Source organism: Vulpes lagopus, chromosome 10 (genome assembly GCF_018345385.1).
Source record: "Vulpes lagopus strain Blue_001 chromosome 10, ASM1834538v1, whole genome shotgun sequence".
Taxonomy (NCBI): Eukaryota; Metazoa; Chordata; class Mammalia; order Carnivora; family Canidae; genus Vulpes; species Vulpes lagopus.
This window is the reverse complement of record NC_054833.1, coordinates 9365997-9382786: the sequence shown is the minus strand read 5'-3', so window position 1 is coordinate 9382786 and position 16790 is coordinate 9365997. Positions and strand designations below refer to the sequence as shown.

At 40.2% G+C, this 16790-nt stretch overlaps 1 protein-coding gene across 5 annotated transcripts in view; it reads right to left on the bottom strand.

Moving 5' to 3' along the window:
* Positions 1-16790, bottom strand: part of KIF13A (kinesin family member 13A) — a 209554-nt gene that overhangs the window by 158382 nt on the left and 34382 nt on the right. The window lies entirely within an intron of this gene.

Below are 16790 nucleotides of genomic sequence, written 5' to 3'. Positions count from 1 at the left end.
GGGGTTGCATGTGGACGAGAGCCTGCACGTCCTGCCACCCGTCTTACCACCAACCAGCTGGGGGGCTCAAGCCAACTACCTAACTCTGAGCCTTGGTTGCCTCATTTAGAAAATGGGATTAATAGGGCTTTACGATGATTACGTAAAGCACATAGAACAATTTTTATCTATATGTACTAGCTATGAATAATAATATGAAGAGCAATATGGAATGAATGCTCTACTCAAGAAGTAGAGCATAAGAGGCGGCTGTGGTCTGGAGACCTCGTTAAAATGTAACATATGTGTTAGGAAACATGAAATATGTACCTGCCTGACCTGGGGTCGCCAAGAGGCAGACAACAGACTGAATCGGTTAAGTGGGCATGCTAGTCCTAAATCCTAGCAGAGGCTACTCACCATCCTGCTTACAACACCAACACCTTTCAAGGGGCAACTCTGCAACCCATGACTTGAAATCAAAGGCAAAGGTGCTCCAAGGAAAGATTCAATGCTACAGGTCAGGAGAGGATCTGGATTCAAGAGGGAGCACCTCCATTTCTGAGCTACATGGCTTCCAACAAATCACTTAGGCTGAGATTTATGGCCCTCCTGTCATGAAATGATACACTTCATCTACCCTACGAGACCATTAGAAACCTAGCACAGGAAACAGCCACATAATAAGTGACCAGTAAAAGTCTAATGGTTAAGTCTTAAACAGAAGGAACACTTTAAATAAAAGCTCTGGGTAAGGCACAAAATCGGCTGAAGGAAGACCATCAGATCATCCAACATTTTTGTGTTTCAACACAGGAAGCGGGGAGTGTGGACGGTCAGTGGACACCAGGAGGGGGAAAGCAGCCTGGATGAGGAGAGATGACCCGGGGGATGGACAGAGGGGCTCACCAGACCCAGGCCGCACCACAGAATTCACAGCTTTACTCAGAGGCTATCCTCCTTGAAAACAAAAACTGTGTGGTGAAGTATTTTGTGTATGTGGTTATGAAAACAGCTGTTTCTTCAAGTTTTTGTTTGGTTTTGCTTTAATGGCAGACTTTGTTTCTTTAGAAAGCAACCACTCCACCTGTAGTAATAGTAACAGCAATTTAATACTATGAGAATCCATGTGCCAGGACCAAAATTGATGACACCATTATTTCCCCTGACAGGTAACTAGGAAAACACCACAGGACATACCTTTCCTCATGAACATTTTTCCCCATCCATAATTTGACTGTTCTCCCTACCATGAGATGATGCGACATAATTAAGAGTTTCATTCAGAGAAAGCTCTTCGATTTGACTCTTCAATAAAATCTTATTTTTCTGTGGCTGTTGTTCCTGCTGTGGCCTAATGTCATACACAATTCAAGAAAGGAGGACTCTGGAAAACTATCTCCAGTAGCAGTCCCTGCTAACACAGGTGCAATACCTGGGTGGGAAAATAATGAGGATGGGCCCTGGGGAGGACTGTTTTCAAAGAACAGAAAGCTGAAGGAAGGAATGGAACTATAACCACCAGGACCTGGCTCTGAAAATAAAACCAGGCTTATAATATATTTTATGTGAAAAAGATGAAGAGTCCTGCTTTTGACTCAGAGCAGATACTTCCTGGAACTAATCACAGGGAAAAAAAAGAAGAGAAGAAACTGTATATGCTTCTTTCTTAAGACAGTAATTCAGTCAGTAACCAGGTTTTCCAACCTGGTGTTTTACTCTTGGATATTTTATTTTATTTTATATTTTAAAGATTTTTTTTTTTTTTAATATGAGACACAGGGGGAGGAGAAGGGAGCCCGATGAGGGGCTCAATCCCAGGATCCCAGGATCATGACCTGAGCCAAAGGCAGATGCTTAACCAACGAGCCACCAAGGGGCCCCTATTTTAGTTTAGTTTATTTTTATTAATATGTCTCTTTAACTTGATGATATAGATAATGAATTATATCCTCCCCCTGATTAGAGGGAAACTGGTGGTTTTTTTAATCACACAGAAAATACCTTTGGGTTTCTCGTGATCTAGACAACTCTTCTTCTACAAAGGAGGCTTCTAAGGAAATGACGATCAATGAGATCAACAGCTCCACAAATGGTAAAACCTTAACAATGGCCTGCCTGAAATCCTGCTTCAAGTTCTAAAAACATCTTCAGTGGTGTTGAAGTTCTCGTACATCACACAGAACACAGCAGGGCAAACCATGATATGGTCAAACAGGAGAGAGTCCATGAAACTTTAGGTCCGTCTCCAGAAACGAGCATAAGCTCATCTCTAAGGTTTATTGAGAGCCGTGCAAATGCACACCAATGACTACACTCAGAGCTGTTGGTACATTTACACTGATCCACCAAGGAGGAGCTAGTTAAAGGTAATACATGAGAGGCTGGTCTCCAATCCATAACAACTCTCTATATGGAGATTATGAATCGCTACTTGAAATTATTTTTGTAAGATTTTATTTATTTGAGAAAGAGAGAGCATGAGCTGGGGCAGGAGCAGGCTCCCCACTGAGCAGAGAGCTCCATGTGGACTCGATCCCAGGACCCTGAGACCATGATCTGAGCCAAAGGCAGATGCTTCACCAACTGAGCCACCCAGGCACCCTGACTATTTGAAATTTTTATACCGGGGGATCCCTGTGTGGCTCAGCGGTTTAGCGCCTGCTTCTGGCCCAGGGTGCGGTCCTGGGGTCTCAGGATCGAGTTCCACATCAGGTTCCCGGCATGGAGCCTGCTTCTCCCTCTGCCTGTGTCTCTGTCTCTGCCTCTCTCTCTCTCTCTCTCTCTCTCTCTCTCATGAATAAATAAAAATAAATAAATCTTTAAAAAAAAAAAGAAATTTTTATACCAAATCTTCATTTCACCCTTTCTGCAGATCACATCAAGTTTAGAAAACAAAACAAAACAAAAATAAAGCAATCTGGATGCTTCAGCTGCCTGGTTTCACTGTGGAAAAACTACAACAACAAACCTTTAAAATAAAAAGTATCAGGGATCCCTGGGTAGCTCAGCGGTTTAGCGTCTGCCTTTGGCCCAGGGCGTGATCCTGGAGTCCCAGGATCAAATCCTGCATCGGGCTCCCAGCATGGAGCCTGCTTCTCTCTCTGCCTGTGTCTCTGCCTCTCTCTCACTCTGTCTATCATGAATAAATAAAATCTTAAAAAAAAAGAATGATCAAACCAGCAATTTAGGTTTCAAAGTCTATTGATCTCCAGGGTACCTGGGTGGCTCAGTGGTTGAACATCTACCTTTGGCTCAGGTCATGATCCTGGAGTCCCAGGATCAAGTCCTGCATCGGGCTCCCGGCATGGAGCCTGCTTCTCCCTCTGCCTGTGTGTCTGCCATTCTCTGTGTCTCTCATGAATAAATAAATAGAAAGTTTAAAAATAAAAACAAATTTTACTGATTTCCTTCATGGGGAGGGGTTGAGGGGGGTGGATATTGCGTATATTTCCAGAAGGAATTACTCTAGCACACTGTGTTTGTAGGTATCAGTGAAATATAAACTTCCAACACAGAAGCCGCAGTCAGAGTTTCCTTGATCCATTTTTACCTTCAACACAAAGCATTAAAAATGCCTTTCTTCTATCCAATGGGAATTTTCAACCAGTTCTACCTGCCTGCCCAGCTCCTGACTAAAGACCTGGCACAGCAGCTTTATAATCATTTATCTCCGTCAGCTCCTGGGGTGCCTTTCAGATCTACCCTTTACTTGGACTTTTATCTTATTACAATGCAATGTAACTATGGAAACATAAGATTGAGAGTTATATTTTCTCTTATAAACAAAGAGGGCTGCTTTTTATAACTCAGGTCCATTTAAATTGTGTCATTGAGGGTTGATTTTTATTTATTTATTTTTAGCATTTGAGAGGAAAAGAATAAAAAGAGGAAACAGTTCTATAAAATCCAGGGCAGATTTTCTTTGTAATTGTAAAGGATGTCATATTTTGGTCACTCCTGCCTGATGGCCAGGGGTGCTGGACTTACCCAAATCCTAAAGTGCCGCCCCTGGTGGGGTGGGAGCGGAGGACCCATGCTTGCAGCACCCACTCGCTTGCAGGTGGTCATGGGAGAAACCTAAACTAGTTACTTGCCAGGGACTGGAGACGACCAATACTGCCTCATTCCTAAGTCAGGAACTTTGAATTTACCACACGCTTCCACAGCCAGAAAGTCAAATGAAACATTCTGGCAAGTGTATTCTAATATCATAAACACAGACTCCCCAGTAACGTCATTAAAAAAAAAAAAAAGGTAGCATCTAAAAATAATACTTTTTTTTAAAGTTAACTCTACTCCCAACGTGGGGCTTGAACTCACAACCCCAAGATCAAGAACAGCATGCTCTACCAACTGAGCCAGCCAGATACCCCTAAAAATAATACTCCTGTGCTAACTGCATGTCATAAATATGGCCATTGTAATGTAGAATGTGACCAATTTTATTTAAGCAATACACAAATATAAATATATTGGTCTCACGGGGATGAGAAGCCCCCCACCTTGCAGTCAGGTGGATCCTCCACTGGCTTATTAGCTGCAATACCTGAAGCAAGTTTCTTTATACCTGGAACTCCAGACTTCTTGCGACTCTAAGAGCAACAGCAACTTGGATATTACTTTCACCATTTACCTGGCAGGAGATGGAAGGGCATTAAGAGACCAACATGGTGGGATTGTGTATTATTGAAATATACATAGGGACAGCTAGGAGGCTCAGTCGGTTGGGCACCTGCCTTCAGCTCAGGTCACAATCTGGGGGTCCTGAGACTGAGTCCCATGTAGGACTCCTTGCTCAGTGGGGAGCCTGCTTCTCCCTCTCCCTATGCCCTTCTCTCTTGCTCACTCTCTCTCCCAAATTTAAAAAAAAAAATCTTTAAAAAAAAAAAACATATTTTTTTCTTGTCTGTGCTTTTCTATATTTCTCAAATTTTCTACAATGAACATTTTAATGCCTTAGTAATCTTTTCTTTTAAATTGGTCCCTCTCCTGAACGCACATCACAGATACTAAAGAAACATTTATTCTTTTTGAGAAAATAATGGTCCCTGCATAACCTCCTTCTGTCCTTGGCAGATAAATTCCTGCTAAGGATAGCCAGCTTGAGGCCCAAGGCAGTAGGATGCAGAAAAGCTTCAGTGCCCAGGGGCTCAGTGAGGGAAATTCAGTGCCACTGACCCTTGGCGCAGCTCCAACTCTCTGGGGGGAGGGGGATACAGAGAAACCTGGGTAGACAATCCTACAGGCAGCTGAGCTGGGTCCTCACTGGAGCCCTGAGGAAAGAACTGCATCTAGTATTGTCCTCACCAAGTGATCAGAAGCTGAGAACTCTGGCGTCAGGCCTGTACACAGTATTTCTCTTAAAGCACCCACATGAAAATAAAATTAAATAAATAGGTAGATAAAGCACCCACATGGTTTTTAACATGTAGCTGATGTTGAGAATTACTACAGAGCAACTCCCAAAGGAAAGTAAATTTGAATTATCTCAAATTAAAATTAAGCCTCATGCCCACATGAGGCTTTTAAAAAGATAAATTACTCATTTATTTTTTAAAAAAAGATTTATTGGGCAGCCCTGGTGGCACAGCGGTTTAGCGCTGCCTGCAGCTCAGGGCGTGATCCTGGAGACCCGGGATCGAGTCCCACATCGGGCTCCCTGAATGGAGCCTGCTTCTCCCTCTGCCTGTGTCTCTGCCCCTCTCTCTGTGTGTGTCTCTCATGAATAAATAAATAAAATCTTTAAAAAATGAATGAATGAATGAATGAATGAATGAATGAATAAATAAATAAAATTTATTTATTTTGGAGAGCGACAAAGTGCACACATGCATGAGCAGAGGGAGGAGTAAGGAGAGAGGGAAAGGGAATCTCAAGCAGATTCCATGCTGAGCACAGAGCCTGATGCAGGGTCTGATCCCACAACCTTGACATTATGACCTAAGTGGAAACCAAGAGTTACTTAACTGACTGAGCCACCCAGATGTCGCAAGATAAATTCATTTCTAACATTGCCCTAAACTTGCAATAATGCAGTAAGGCGTGTCTCTGTCTCTCTCCCCTCAACTCCCCCACCTCCATGCTCCACAAGTCTCCTATGTTTGAGAGGCTTAAATGTATACACCATCTGATGTGCCATCGTCCCAAGCAATGTTGTAAGAAAAAGGAAATAGAAGGCGTTGCAGGCACTATGTGCCACACCCAGTGTTGAGTATTTTACACATATTGTTTCATTTACTCACAGTAATCCTATAATGTGGCTATTATTACCCTAGTTCATAGAGATGAGTCTCAGGGAAGTGAACCAACATCCCAAAAGTCAGCAATGCAACAATCTCAACTGCCTGTATCACAAGTAAAATTAATAGTATTAACACATCATTTTAAAAAGCATATCATCCATTTTGACCAGCATAATGGGATTTCTAGGGAGCAGATTTATGTATGGGTTTGCATCCCCTCAGAAAAAAAAAAAAATGGGTATCAGCAACTAGAAACTTCTAACTTTCTAGAGGAAAGGAAAATAGAGTCTGAATTCAACATTGGCCACCAACAACTCATAGTGGAGAACAGCAACTGGAAGTCTCTGGTAATTCCAAGGCTATTATTACTGGCTGGTCCTAAATCCAACAAAGCATACTCTCAATATGGATTACATTGTGACTTTAGTGACGTTAGCAGTGACCTCTATTTTACTCCTTCATCCCCTATAGATGTTTCTTCTTATAACTGTCGCATATCACTTAGAAGAGCTTATGCCACAGCCCTGAAGACACAGTATGTCTAATTGCGTTGTTTGAAAAAAAATGACAAAAGGTCTCTTCACATAGTTATGGGAAGCAAAGGTGCCTTTAAAATAGAGAAAGGACTTTGTGACTTGCTCAGGCTTCTGATATGTGAAATTACAGAATTCTAGAGATGGACATCAGCATCTCAAGCATCGATATTCATCTATTAGTTATGCAGTGTAAAAACTGACAATCTGCTTTCACACAGATTACAATCCAATTAGAAATTAGAAAACAGGGCAGCCTGGGTGGCCCAGAGGTTTAGCGCCGCCTTCAGCCCAGGGTGTGATCCTGGAGACCGGGGATCAAGTCCCACATCAGGCTCCCTGCATGGAGCTTGCTTCTCCCTCTGCCTGTGTCTCTGCCTCTCTGTGTGTGTGTGTGTGTGTCTCATGAATAAATAAAATCTTTATTAAAAAAAATAAAATAAACTTCATGCAAAGAATAAAGAAATATTAACTTTTAACTAATCTTCCCCCCTAGAAATTTGGCAACTAAATATCACTGAAATGTCAGAAACTAGTATCTTAGTTTTCTGAGCTGTAATGGATTCAATATGATACTTTAAGAAAAAAAATCTCTTTCCTCCATCCTCTTGCCATATGTAGGTTTTCCTTGAATCATTATCTTGAAACTTAAAGTTTCTTTAACTCCTTTGAAGGCTACATCTTACCCAGCAAACAAAGGGTAGTGTTTTTACACATGGGATATACTCGGTTAATTTTTATTTACCCATTCTGTAAAAAACCAGTTCAATGTAGTCAATCACTCTCATGAAATTTTTATAGGCCTGCATGTCAAAAACCCCATGATGATAAAGACAAGAGCCATTTAACTCTATTATATATGCAACTGCTATGTGAGCAAGTTGGCACAAATTCCTTCTTCTTTAAGACCTCCATTATTTGTGCCAATAGAATAAAAATTCAAAGGGAAGCCAATTTAAATCTTGGAAAAACTCTAAGGTGCTCCAGGATGCTTTCACCATCCTCTTCCCTGCCCTCCTTCCCATGCATCTGCTACATATTAACAACAGTAAAACAACAGAAGACATCTATAAACAATATTTCCTGCAAAGAAGACAGAAGACATTCTGGTGCATACTTTGTAACAGATGTTTTAGTAGATCTGAAATCCAACATCCAGCAAAGCAGTGAAGATATACTTCATTGTAACATAACAAAAAAAAATGTTAAGTTATATCTGATTTGTTTTTATTTATAATAGCTCCTTAAAGCCATTCCAGCTCAAGCTTATTTTTTCAACCCTCTTTCTGTCATTGAACACAATCTTCTTGAGATTTCCATTTGAAATGGAAATGAAATCTCACAGGGGCTGTCCTGGAATACTACACACACTTGTGGGATCACAGAACACTAGCAATGACCCACTGCAATCTCACTTCACAAATATGTACCTGGCCCAGGTCAGCATGGCTCGTCCATGGCAAACAGTACCAGAGCCCAGGCTGCCAGACTGCCAGTCGTAACACACACACACACACACATCCCAACTATTCCCAACCAAGAGCTTTCCTGCTGGGGACACAGTGATTTCTGTTAAACAAAGAACTCCTAAACTAAAACACAAAGCCCGAGTTTCTTCTTTACTTTCTTCATGGAGGACAAGCAAGAAAAAAATAAATAGACGGCTCATGGGCATCTTTTCTCCTTTAAGCTTTCAAATATTTTGTTACATTTTTGTGTTTGTTTCAAAGAGGGCTTAAAAGGGGTTTAAAAGGGTTGCTGGGTAGCTCAGTTGCATAAGCATCTGACTCTTGGTTTGGGCCCAGGTCATCTCAGGGTCGTGAGATTGAACCCCACATCAGGTTCCGTATTGGGAGTGGAACTTGCTTAAGATTCTCTGCCTCCTTCTCCCTCTCTCCCACTAACCCCTTAAAAAAAATAAAATAAAAATAAAAAAATAAAAGAGGTTAAAAATTGGGGCACCTCAGTCGGTAGAGAGCTCTTGACCTCAAGGTCCTGCGTACAAGCTCCACATTGGGCGTGGAACCTACTTAAAATTTAAAAAAAAAAAAATTAAGTTCAGGAAAATTATCTGGTGGGTTAGTGTGACATTTGTATTCCTGATGAGAACTGCTCATCATGAAGTAATAGTAACATTCATTATTCACTTCTGCAGTAGGCATTCTCCTAGACTAAGCAGCTGCTGTTTGGCTTGGCTGTAATATAGTAGCAGTGACAGTAGTGGTAATAATTAATAAAGATAATAATAACAACAAAAGCCCACATGACTGAACTTAGTGTGCCCAACACTGTTCTCAAAACACTGCATGGTTTATTCCTTTAGTCTTTCAGCTCTAAGGTCTTATATCCTCATTTGTAAATGAGGAAACGTAATTGGTAAGGGATGAACCAGACAGAGGTCATCAGTGGTCGGCCTAGACCAACCAGGGTGAACACTGGAACAAAAAACAGAGAGGAAATGCACTGTTGAATATTTTTTAATAAAAATTTAAAGTCCTGCTACTAGCACCATCTGGAGCAGTGCTCCTAAACACCTGAATATATATGCTGATTATCTTGTTAAAATATAGATTTCGGGCAGCCCGAATGGCTCAGCGGTTTAGTGCCGCCTTCAGCCCAGGTTGTGATCCTGGAGACTCAGGATCAAGTCCCACGGCTGGCTCCCTGCATGGAGCCTGCTTCTCCCTCTGCCTGTGTCTCTCATGAATAAATAAAGCCTTTAAAATACACACACACACACACACACATATACATATATAGATTTCAATCTACTAAATCTTGGAAGGGGACTAGGATTCTTTTTTTTGTTTTGTTTTAGATTTTATTTATTTACTTGAGAGAGAACACAAGCAGGGGGAGCAGCAGAAGGAGAGGGAGAAGCAGACTCCACCCTGAGTAGGAAGCCTGATATAAGGTCCAATATTAGGACCCCAGGATCATGACCTAAGCAGAAGGCAGACGCCTAACTGACTGAGCCACCCAGATGCCTGGATCCTGCACTTCTAACAAGCTTCCAGGAGATGCTTATGCTGGTGGTCCAGAAGCCACACTAAGTAATCGGGAATTGGCATGCAAATTATTCATTAAGGATAAAGAGTTACTATTTAACTGACTCAACCTAGCTAGGGATCAAAAATCCACCCTAGGAAATACATGCTTTGTCTTTGCAATCACTGTTTCTCTCCTCTTTCAAGACGCACCAGCAGAATTAAGCAAGAACTTCCATAGCCCCTTACCAGACACAACTGATGGGTTTTTCAGGAGCAGCTCTCCTAGGAGGGGCGTATGGAAAATACAGCTGAAGGCAGGGCTGGGGAGTAATGGCTGCGTAATTAACTTGATGTAAAAACAAGATTATTTGCATTTCAAGTCCTACAAGTTTTTCCCCTATAACAAGAATTCCTTAAGTTAGCAGTTTTTTATGACAAACTTTTTAATTGGCTAGGATTAACATATGTGATTCTAAATCATCAAAGAAGCTTTAATTGGTCTGTGAAGGATGGAATCTATACTGCTACCCAATATATTACTCTCCTAAAACCCATTAAGAAGCTGATTTGCTCTCACTTGGATTCAAATAGCCTGGTTCCATGAACTCTGGTCTAATTATATTAAAGAAAGAGAAGTCAAGGTCATTCAAATCTCAAATCAAACAGCTTGACCTTCTGATGAAACTAACTACCTAAAAACACCTTAGTTGCTTATTAAAGGCTTAACTATGCCCCACCACCACCACAAAATTCCTATGTTGAAGTCCCCAACCCATGTACCTCAGAACATGACTAGATTTGGAGATGGGGTCTTTAAAGAGGCAGTTACATTAAAATGAAGTCATTAGGATGGACCCTAACCCAACATGACTGGTGTCCTTATAACAAGAAGAGATTTTAACACAGACACGCACAGAAAGATGTCCACGTGAAGACACAGAGACACAACAGGCATCTATAAACCAGAAAGAAGCCTCAGAGGAAACCCACCCTACCCACACCTGAATTTCAGACATCTAGCCTCCAGGACTATAAGAAATAAAGTTCTATTCTGTTATTGAAATCACACAGTCTGTGGTACTTTATTATAGCAAACAAATACTTTAGTTTCTTGCTTTGATTCTCAATACAGAGTGAAAAACAGCAGAAACTCACTCTACGTGATTTAGAAAAAGGGGTGTATGTACTATTCATTATATACATTATTGGAAACGGGGGCAGGGGGATACCCATGGTCAGAATCAGAAGCCCCCCCCCCCAATTTGGTATTTACCAAATTACTTATTCTCTTTATACTCAATGATGCAAGGTATTCTCTATCAACCATTCACTGACACTTAGACTAGGCTGCCAGCAGAATGACTTGCAGTGCACCTAGTTTAAATTTTGGTGCTGTTTAATTATCTGTACAATCTTCAAATCTGAGTTCTGTCCCACATCTAAAATGGGTATTCATCTCATAAAAGTTGTTTTAAGAATTAAATGAGGTATTTCAGATCAGACACTGGCTGACCCGATCTCCCAGCACATATTGGCCTAACAGTCCCAGTTCTTAGATTAATCAAGATAAACAAAGCCCTTCTCTGTTACAGGACTAGCTGTGGCAGATAGGCAGTAAGTGGAAGCAGAGTAAATCGGGGAATCATAAAAACTGACACCTGTATGTTTAAACATGTTTATGTTCATTTAAATCATACAAAAGTTCATTCATTCACCAATCTAGATCTTAGGCAAAGATCGTATCTTTGAGAATAGTCTGCTGAGTGGAGTTCTATGTAAACCACACCATGGCACAGCATCAGTTTTTGGTTTCTGTTTCTATAAAGAGCATCAAGAACTAAAAGATCTTTAACAAATTGGGTGCAGAAGCCTTCCATACTTTTCTAATCCTCTCCTTCCTGTACTTAATTTAACCGCAGTATTTGTTAGCACAGGGGCTCTCAAATGTTAACATGCTTCACGATCACCTAGAGGGCATGATAAAACACAGATTTCTGGGCCCTTCCCCCAGAGTTTCTGATTCAGAAAGTGGGACCCAGAAATCTGCATTTTTAACAAGGTCCCAGAAGGTACTGATGTTGCTGATCTGGAAATCACACTTTGAGAAGTGACCTTCACTGATTCTTTCTTAGAAAGTGTTTCTTTCTACATTCATACTTCATCAATTTACATAATAATTCATTGAATTCCATAGCTTAAAAACAAGTATTACTGATGCCTAGTGGCTTACAACTCCGCAGGGAGAGGTAGAAGTTCTTGGGCATCCAACTGGGATGTCCTTGGACATTCAACTCACTGTAGCCACTGTGTTACAGAAAGGCAGGGAGCACTGGTTAAAACCGTGAGTTTGGTAAAACAGACAACAGTTCTGAAAACTTCAACTACATTAACTTGATGTTTATCACTTTACTGCAGAATCCTCAGCATAGACGGACAAAAGAATCATTAGCTGGAAATACATGCTTTCTCAATCATCACATACTTATTAAAGATTTTTCTCACTACTTGGCATCCCAGGCTATAATTACATTAGTACACAGGGTGATTGATCCAGCTTTAATTTGTGGGTATTAAAAAAAAAACTCCCTGACTTCCCAAGTAAGCTTCACTGTCTTTATTACTGTCATCTTCTGAGAAATCACATGGTGATTTGTGACTCAAGACTTTTTAGGACTTTGACTTTCTCTTAAAATCTCACTTTTTGGGAGAAGTTTCAAACTGATGCATATACACTAAAGTCCTTCAGATGTAGACCCAAAAGAGTGGAACTGACTGCCTTCAGGGTTCAGTATGCCTCAAACCTAATTTCTTTTTTTTTTCAAGATTTTATTTATTTATCCATGACAGAGAGAGAGAGAGAGAGAGAGAGAGGGAGGGAGGGAGGGAGGGAGGGAGGGAGAAGCAGGCTCCATGCAGGGAGCCCAACACGGGACTCAACCCCGGGTCTCCAGGATCACGCCCTGGGCCGATGGCGGTGCTAAACCGCTGAGCCACCCAGGCTGCCCACAAACCTAATTTCATTCAATTAAACAACAAATATATACACCAGAACAAAAATTACTACCCTACATCTTTTGGATATCCAAGATGAACAGACAGGCCAAGCAGAGATTAACCAATTGTGACACCTTGTCAAGACCACACAAAAGAGATTCACACTCATGAACTGAAGGTCAAGGTCAAAGTAACCAGTACCCCAGGTCTAATTCCTACCAAACTTCACAGGTACTGGAAGGCAGCAAAACTCCAGAGCCATAAAAAGTACACTAGAAATTCTAGTTCAATTCCACTTCCAAAAAGTAAACAAAACCAGCCTAACTTAGCCATGAAATATATAATCCCATGATTTTTGCATCTGACTTGTTTTATGCTTCTTATTTCAATCAAAAGAAATGAAAGCATGGGGCACCTGGGTGGCACAGTCGGTTGAACTTCTGACTCTTGGTTGCAGCTCAGGTCACAATTTCAGGATTGTAGGATCAGTCCCTGACTGAGGCTCTGCACTCAGCAAGGAATCTGCTTATCCTTCTCCTTCTGCTCTCTCACTCTTTTTCAAATAAACAAACAAATAAATAAAATCCTTTTTAAAAAAATGAAAATAAAAAGGCCAGGAAAAAATAAAACCAGCATATATCAACAAACAATAAGACCATCAAAGTCCTAAACAATCTGCAAACAAATACTAAAATTAATGAGAATTTAGCACAGTTAACTGCCAATAAAAATCAGGATATATGAAAGCCAACAGAATTTTGAAGCTACCACAAAAAAGACTCAGAAAATGCAATTTAAAATGACTCCCTTTAGGGGCACCTCGGTGGCTCAGGGGTTGAGCATCTGCCTTTGGCTCAGGTCCTGATTCTGGAATCCTGGGATCAAGTCCCACATCAGGCTCCCCAGGGGGAGCCTGCTTCTCCTTCTCCCTCTGCCTGTGTCTTTGCCTCTCTCTGTGGCTCTTGTGAGTAAATAAAATCTTTAAAAAATAAAAATAAATAAGTAAATAAAATGACTCCCTCTAGTCATCTTGAGGTCAAGTAATAAGAATGAACACTCTACAACAAATTAGACATAACAAAAGCAACAGTAAGCCAACGAAGCCAGGTACAGAAGAAAGCATATGCTACAGCTCACTGACCCCCGCCTTTGGAAGTTAGGACAATGCCAGCCCCTGAGAAAGGCAGTAATGCAGAGGGAACATGAGGAGGATTTCTAGGAAGCTGCTAAGTTCTGTTTTGTTTTGTTTTGTTTAAGATTTTATTTATTTATTCATGATAGACATAAAGAGAGAGAGGCAGAGACACAGGCAGAGGGAGAAACAGGCTCCACCCCAGGAGCCCAACACGGGACTCGATCCCAGGACCCCAGGACCGTGCCCTGGGCCAAAGGCAGGCGCTAAACCTCTGAGCCACCCTGGGATCCCCTAAGTTCTGGTTTTTGACCCGGGTTCTGCTGTTTGGTTTCAAAATTCACCAAGCACACATTTATACATACAAATGCACATATTATATACTTCAATAAAAAGCTTTTTAAAAGAGACTACTTATGATAATGAAAAAAAACTAAGTACAAATTACAAATCTAACCAAAGCTGAGTAAAAACTTTATAAAGACTTCCTAAATTTAAAATTTCTACTACTAAAGAAAAAAATAAAGGCTATACCATATTCTTGGGTTAGAAAATTCAGCACTATGAAATCAGTTCTTTCCACATTGAGCTATATATATGCAATGCAATCATTAGACAGTTCTAAACAGAAATCTATAGGAAGAACCGAGCTACCCGTGAAGCAGAAGCAAGAGGGGAAGCTGGTCCTGTAGTGATGAGTAATGTGGAGGATGTGATACTGCCTCAGCTAGACAAGCTGAACACTGACACAGAGTCAAGAGCTCAGAAAATGACCCTCAGTTATCTGAAAAACTGATTTGACAGACTTAGTATCACAGATCAGCAGGAAAGGCCATGCTATCAATAAACAGTGCTGGGGCAATAGATTATCTATATAGAGGGAAAATGAATCCCTACCTCATACCATATTTTAAAAAATCAATTTCAAGGATTTAAATGTGAAATGCAAAACTTTAAAATGAAAGCACACAAGAGAGCACTTTTAGGACCTTTGGATAGTAAAAATCTTTTTAAAACAAGACAGAAAACATTAACCTTATATAAAGGTAAAGGGGAGATTATAGTATTTTTTTAACTTCATTTTTTTTTAGTAATTTCTATACCCAACATGGGGCTTGAACTCATGACCTTGAGATCAAGAGTTGCATACTCTTCTAAATGAGCCAGCCAGGCACTTCTAGATTTGAATATTCTTAAAACTAGAACTTGTTATAATCAAAAGAAATAAAAATTGAGAAGAGAAACCACAACTGGGAAAAGATATTTGCATATGACAAAAGAGTAAGTCAATAGTATGTAAATAACTCCTAGGAATCAATGAGAAAAAGGCAAAAGATGAGCAAAATGGGCAAAAAATGAGCAGGTACTTTTTAAAAGAAAGCAAATTAATAACCAATAAATAAATGAAAATATGTTAAATTTTTATTATGAATGAGATGCAAATTAAAATCAGAATTGGGATAGCATTTCACAGGCTCAAAATTGATAAAAATTCTAAAGTCTGATAATATTAAGTAGTATTATTACTATAAGTAGTACCATTATCATATACCACTGATGATGATATAACCATCTTGGAAAACAATTTTACATATATATAGTAAAGTTTAATATACACCTATCCTTGCGTGCGGTGCCTGGATGGCTCAGTCAGTTAAGTATCTGCCTTCAGCTCAGGTCCTGCAATCCAGCTCCCTGCTCAGTGGGAATCCTGCTGCTTCTCCCTCTCCCTCTCCCGCTGCCCCTATTTGTGCTCTATCAAATAAATAAATAAAATCTTTAAAAAGAAAAAAAAAAAGCACCTATCCTACCATCCAACAATCCCAGTTTGCACAACAGCATTGCTCATGAAAGCCCAAACCTGGAAACTACCCAAATGTCCATCAACAGAAAGATAAACTGTAGTAGAGCCATACAGTGGAATGCCATACAACAGCAAAAGTGAATAAACTCACAGCTCCATGGATCAACATGGACGAATGAGTCTCAAAAACAGTCAACTGCAGCATTGGTTGCACAATGGTATACATTTACCAAATCCCATCATACTGTACACTTAAAATAGGTAGCTGTATTATATGTAAACTGCATCTTAATAAAGCTATTCCCTCAAAAGCTGGGCAAATAAAGTGGAGGAAAAAGTGCAAAGAGGAACATCCCATTTACAAAAGAGACCAAAATCAGACAAACATAAAATTAAATGTAGTTAAGTTATAAAGAAAATTAAGGGAAAGAAATATACAAAATTCAAAACTGTAATTACCTTTTGGGCCAATGAAAAGGAATGTAATTAAGAAAGTCATACAAGGAAGGGCATCTGGGTGGCTTAGTCAGTTGAGCCTCCAACCCTTGATTTTGGCTCAGATTGTGATCTTGGGGTCATGGGATCCAGCCCCATGTCTAGCCCCGCGCTCAGAAGAGAGGCTGCTTGTCCCTCACCCTCTGTTCCTCCTCCCCTCACACTTTCTCTCTCTCAAAAATAAATAAATGAATAAAATCTTTAAAAAAAAAAAGTTATACAAGGAGCTTCAAAAGTACAAAGTGGGTGGTGATACAGGGTACCTAAGTTCTTCATAACCACTAAAACCAAACAGAAATGATAGACTCTTTTATTACACCTATAATGTTTCCCAAAAATCGTAAATAAAGGAAGTTTAAATAGTTCTGTTTTAGAGAGATCAACTAAAGAGAACAAATTTATGTTAGCAAAATTTTAAACAATTAGTAATTAGGCCTAACTACTTTGTTTTGCCTTCAGGTTCTTCCTTAACTTCAAAATTACAAAATTTTGCTAAGTTTCCTAAATTCTGTTATTTTTGTCAAAAATGTGCCCTTGAGTATTAAGGTCTAAACTGGGTGATTGAGGGATCCCTGGGTGGCGCAGCGGTTTGGCGCCTGCCTTTGGCCCAGGGCGCGA